The sequence below is a fragment of the Dipodomys ordii genome, unplaced genomic scaffold, assembly GCF_000151885.1.
Source record: "Dipodomys ordii isolate 6190 unplaced genomic scaffold, Dord_2.0 Scaffold26, whole genome shotgun sequence".
NCBI lineage: Eukaryota > Metazoa > Chordata > Mammalia > Rodentia > Heteromyidae > Dipodomys > Dipodomys ordii.
The window spans coordinates 2,275,118-2,280,681 of NW_012267242.1; the positions used below are offsets into that span (position 1 = coordinate 2,275,118).

At 54.2% G+C, this 5,564-nt stretch overlaps 1 protein-coding gene across 3 annotated transcripts in view; it reads left to right on the plus strand.

Moving 5' to 3' along the window:
• The first annotated feature begins 1,581 nt into the window (after positions 1 to 1,581).
• Atf3 (activating transcription factor 3) overlaps positions 1,582 to 5,564 on the plus strand; it is a 14,489-nt gene continuing 10,506 nt past the window's right edge. For 2 of the 3 annotated variants that reach the window (XM_013014968.1, XM_013014969.1), the window contains exon 1: positions 1,582 to 1,776. The gene's annotated coding sequence lies outside the window, so the exon portion shown is untranslated. The remainder of the gene's footprint in view (positions 1,777 to 5,564) is intronic. The other variant, XM_013014970.1, reaches the window with a different exon arrangement.

Sequence of the window (5,564 nt, forward strand, 5' to 3'; positions counted from 1 at the left end):
AGTGTGTCCGGTGTGTCTGCCTTCACTCCCCCACGCCCCTGCAGCTCGCGTGCGCGCGGGCGCAGGCGCGCAGGTCTCCCCCACCGGTGCGAAAGCCAGCCTGGGGCTGGGCTCTAATGAACTGTCGAATGCATTGTCCAGGGGCGGTCTGGAAAGAACTCTAGTTCTGCCGCGGTGAAAGTCGAGGAATCGGAACCGAGAAACGGTTCCTAAGGTTCAAACCCGGTTCCTCTGAGGCTGCATTCTGCTCGGAACTCCGGGCCTTGGGCCCACACTTTCCCGCCACCCGGGGTTTGATCTCGATCAGGGTCTCCAAGCCACCTGTGGTGATCGATCTGGGTGTACTCAAGAGTACGGTCACGGTTCTGTTCGTTCTGGGTGCAGAAAAGCACATGGAAGCTGAAGATGGTTTTTCCCTAAATATTGCCTGCGAACCAGGCAATTAGTCCCTTTTACCCTGACTTTCCCCCCAACACACACACACACACACACACACACACACACACACACACACTGTTCTCCTTTGCAGTCTCGATTTCTCAGAGGATCTCTCCTCTGGCCACGCGCTCGTTGCGTTCCCTGAGAACACCTTGCGGCTTCATACATTTCAAACGCTCCGTGGTTGTGGGAACACCTCGCACCAAGAGCGGAGCTGACCCGGCCCCCAGCACTCGCCCCGGTTCGCACCTCCGGCTCCCAGCGGGCCCCGGGCGCTCCCGCGAGCGCGCGGGTGCGGGGTGTGCGCTCGCTGCTCGCTCGCACGGGTGTGTGCTCCTGTGGGGTGTGCGCCCCGCGTGGGGGCGTGCAGTGCGGGCTCAGAGGCCCGATCCTGACCAGCGCTGCCCCCGGGATTTGCGTTATACGTCCAGCTTCTCACGGTCCCTACCCACCGAGACTCCACTAGAGATTAACTGTGAATTCGTGGTGGGGTAACTTTAGGTCTCTTTTCCATCCGGGAGGCTACTGCATCCATCCCTACCTCGCCCCCTCCTGGATAAAGCAAAAAGAACCCTTATCTGGCCGAAATTCTAGAAAAATGACCACGCATGTTAGAGAAAGGTCGTGCCCGCTTCCCAGATTTCACCTAGTCTGGGCCACCGCCAGGATCCGCCTCTCCAGCACCCCCCTCCCTCTTCCCCCAAACCTAGCGGAGGGAGAGATGCCAACGCGGTGGAGTCATGCCTCTGGCTTGGGCATCATTGGCTCATGCCTGGAACACGCAGCGGCGAGTACGCACATCTGGCGGCTCGCCCGGACGGCTCCAGTCCTGATATGGAGAGAGAGGGCGGGCGGCTGTGTGTCCCCAGCATGCAAGGCGGGGCAGGTGGGGGGGGGGGGAAGACGCTGAGCCCGTGGAGGCCCGCTCCTCCCGGAGCTTGCATCACCAGTTCCCCCCACACACCCCGCCCCGTCCGCCCGCCCATCGGCCCCGCCTTCCTCCCTCCTCCACCCCGCCTTCTTGCGCTCCGTCCGGTTCTCCCGGGAAGCTATTAATAGCATTACGTCAGCCTGAGACTGGTAAGCCCGAGAGAGCGAGCGCGCAGCCGGACGGGGAGTTATAAAAGGGGTGATGCAACGCACTCGCCGCCGCAGACGCACTCGGCGAGGCGCGCACGGCACAGCGCTCTCTCCGCGCCCTCCCCGCCGCCGGAGCGCATTCGCCCGCCCGCGCACCGGCTGAGACTCTTCGCCGCTCGCCCGCCCGCAGCCGCCAGACAGACAAACAACCCTCTGCCCGCCCCCCTGGACCCTGGCCGCCCCGAGCGGAGACTGGAGGTGAGTGTGGGTGCGGGCGGCAGAAGTTCGCCTCCGGTCCCTTTGCGCCCCTCTAGTCACCAATCTTGGGGACACCACTACCCACCCCCACCCCCGCGCCCCAGCTGATTTAGCCCGACAGCTAAATAACTTCTGGCTGAGTTTCTCCCAGCCACCTCTGCTCCCCCGCGCCTGGAAAAGTTTTCCAACAAAGTGAAAGAACGTTTTTTCTTTTGATTTGGGGCGCGAACAGTTCCGAGTGGTGGAGGAGGTCGGGCACCCGCTCCGTCAGAGCTCGGTGCGCTTCTCGCTGTCCGCGGGGGAGAGGGGCGGCAGGTGGGCGGGTGAGAGGTGGCCCGCGGAGGGAGCGGAGGGGGGGTCCCCAGTCTCGCCGTCCCGATCCCGCTCGATCCCCTCACTTCGTGTTCGGCTGTCTCGGCCCCTCTACTTCCCAGAAGACCCTTCCTAAGTCCGCCGAGGGGGGCGCGGTGGCCCGAGGTCTCTAGACAGCGCTGCCCTGGGCACCCGGAGAAATGAATGGGGAGCGGACGGACGAGCCGGGATCGCGACCCGGGGGTGGGTAGTGGTGGTGGGGCGCCGCCGCTGGAGGTCGCCTTGCGCCCCTCCTCTCCCCGATTTCCCCAGCTGGGAGACGGTAGGGAGCCTCACAGGAAAGTTCGTTGGGACAGTCTGGAGGTGGTGGTGCCCGCTGGTGTCGCGCTGTCCCCCTCTCCACACCCCCGCGCCCCGATCATTAGGCGGAGAGGGCTCGGCTCGGCACGGAGCGATTCCTGCGCCCGTCTTCGCGAGCTCTTCTGTCTCTCGCGCCGGCGATTCTCACTCTGGCTTTTTGCCTTGGGCGGCTTTCCGGAATTCTTAACTTTGTGCCCGGGGAGACTCGTGTTGGGGTGGGGGTAGGAGGGAGCTCAGACGTGGGGCCCGTGGTACAGGTATCTGTGAGAGAATAGTTTTGGTCTAGAGCCAGGACCCTGAGAACTTCGATGGCATTTAATGTCCCCCGAGCCTCCTCGGCGGAGAGACCTGTGGCGCGTAGACAATACTGACTCTCTCCTCCCCACCCCCTTTTATAAAAAGCAAGTTGTGTGGGGTGTAGGGTAGGTAGGAGTTGGTCCAGATGACCACCAAGATCCTTTTCTGGCTGGAAATCACTTTAGACTTTGGAATGGTGTAATAGAAAAAAAAAGGATCCAGTGCTTGAATGAATGAATCTCTGTCTAATGTAATTGACCAGACTCTGAGACTGTAGGAGAAAGCGAGCTTCTGGGTGGGGCATCTCTGTCCATCTTACCCCCCCCCCACACACACACTTTGCTTTCTTTGGGCTAGTTCTGCTCTAGTCTCACCACATTCACATTTTCATCTTTCATCTACTTTCTCTCCCAACCATTTTATTTTCCTTCCTTCTTTCCTACCTTCCTCTCTTCCTCCTCTCCTTACTCACCCTTTCCTTACCCCTCCCCCTTTCCCCTCTTTTTTATTTTTCTTTTTTTTGGGGGGGGTGTTGAGATACCGTCTTGCTCTGGAGCCCCAGGCTGACTTCAAACTTGCAGTCCCTCTGCCTCCATTCTTCTTAAGTTCCCCGTGTACATCACAGATGTTTGCTTATACATAAAGGAGTTGCCAAATCCTTAATAGAGCTAGAAACAATGGGGGGGGGCTAGAAAATCTGGGTGCTCTTCCAACGTATCTGTTTCAAGTGTGGTTGACATTCACATCTTCTGTTTGGGACTTTTGTGACCCCAATTTACAGGGAAGGAGAACTTCACTTTCTCCTCCCCTTGTTGGGCATATAGCATTTGTTGTAGGATAATGCTGCGACCTTGTAGCTTCTTGTTTTGAGGATACCCTGAATGAGAAGTTGCACTTTACTGTTTGGTGGTTTAGAGAGAGCAAACATGACAGCTGCCCAGGCCCACTATGTGGAGAAGATTCAGCCCCCAGTATCTGTGATAGGTATAGCTTTAGCCTTCTTCTGATTCCTTCTTCCTCATGACCTTTTCCTTCTGTAATCTCTCCCTGTCTTCTGTCAAAGTCTCCTCTGTGATGAGTACTGGGGTGTAAGGACTATTGACCTCTATCTACCTGGCTAATGGCTCTTGTGCCCAGTTGCTTTGTGGTGATCCCAGGAAGTAATGGATCCTTGTTATGGGACAAAAATGAGCAGTGGGTGGGTGTCAACATCTTGGCAGTAAGACACTAAGACAAGCTAATGATCATGGACAAGTCATTTTCTCATCTTGGGCCTGGATTTACATAATTATAAAATGAGTATCTGAATTAAATAATTCTAATATTGGGTGTTCTATGATTTCTGCTAGACGAAGTGTGTGGTTTCCTTCTTTTTATTTTTATTTTTGTGGATCATGGGGCTTGAACTCTGGGCCTGGGTGCTGTCACTGAGCACTTCAGCTCAAGGCTAGTGCTCTACCACTTTAGGTACAGAGCCAGTTTGGTTTTCTGGTGGCTAATTGGAGATAAGAGTCTCATGGACTTTCCTGCCCAGGCTGGCTTTGAACCGTTGTCTTCAGATCTCAGATTCCTTAGTAACTAGGGTTACAGGTGTGAGCCATGGGCACCTGGCTTCCTCCTTTTTAAAATTGTCCGTGTGTAGAACAAAGTCAGGGGGTTCCAAATGTTAGCTAGCAGAAGAGAAGGGAGGACATAGCCAGGACACCACAGAAACTTTTTGAAAGAACTTTGTGTGAAAACTAATAATCACTTTAAGTATGTAACGCTAGTAGAAAAAATGCTTGTGTCAGCAAATGGCAGAGTGGAATTTACCTAGTTTCTTAGGAGCCCAGGGGTTAATCAAAGTACACAGGAGGCTGTGACTGACTGATCTAAAGTTCTTGAAGATTCTAGTTAATTCCTAAACTGACGTGACAATACAGTGAGTTACCCTGAAGTGGGGAAATTGGAACCACAGTTTGTGTGTGTGTGTGTGTGTGTGTGTGTGTGAGAGAGAGAGAGAGAGAAAGAGATTCTTCTGGGTAGCTAATAGAGGGAATTGGGGCAAGGTGGCTGTCATTATTCCATTTTACAGATGAGAAGACTAATGGGTGGGTGCACAAGTTGTGAATGGTAAAGATAATTTTTTGGAGGTAGTGCCTCTGACCATGAAGTCCAGCCTTCTACTTTCAAGTCCTCAAACAGGCTGGGAGAAAAGACCAAATAGATGTGGAGAGCTGGGGAAGCACAATATTGACTTTCTAGCACTGTAGGTAGGTTAGTGAACAGTACGCGGAGGAAAAACGTGAAAATTAAAAGTGAAAATTCAGTGACATTGTAACTGCTCGGAAATAAAAATCTAGGCACTGAATTTCCAGTTAAAGAAATAATGAGTGAAGTTTCACTTTCTTGAAAATGAAACTACCAATAACACGACATGATTTCTAGTTGGAAATGATGAAACAGCAGCAAAATGCAAGTTCTTTGGTAGCAGTTCTGAACAAGTTTATGATCCATGCAGAAGTCAGCTCAGAGCTCTCTCCTTCCCCATGGATCTGTCTGTGCAAAAAAGGTGATCTCACCTGTGTGTGTGTGTGTGTGTGCGCGCGCGTGTGTGTATGCATGCGCGTGCACATGCTGGTAGGGTTTGAACTGAGGGCCTGGGTGTTATCCCTTACCTTTTTTTTTTTTTGTCGGTCGTGGGGCTTGAACTCTGGGCCTGGGTGCTGTCCCTCAGCTCTTCAGCCCAAGGCGAGCACTCTACCACTTGAGCTACAGCGCCACTTCCGGTTTTCTGGTGGTTTATTGGAGATAGGAGTCTCACGGTCTTTCCTGCCCGG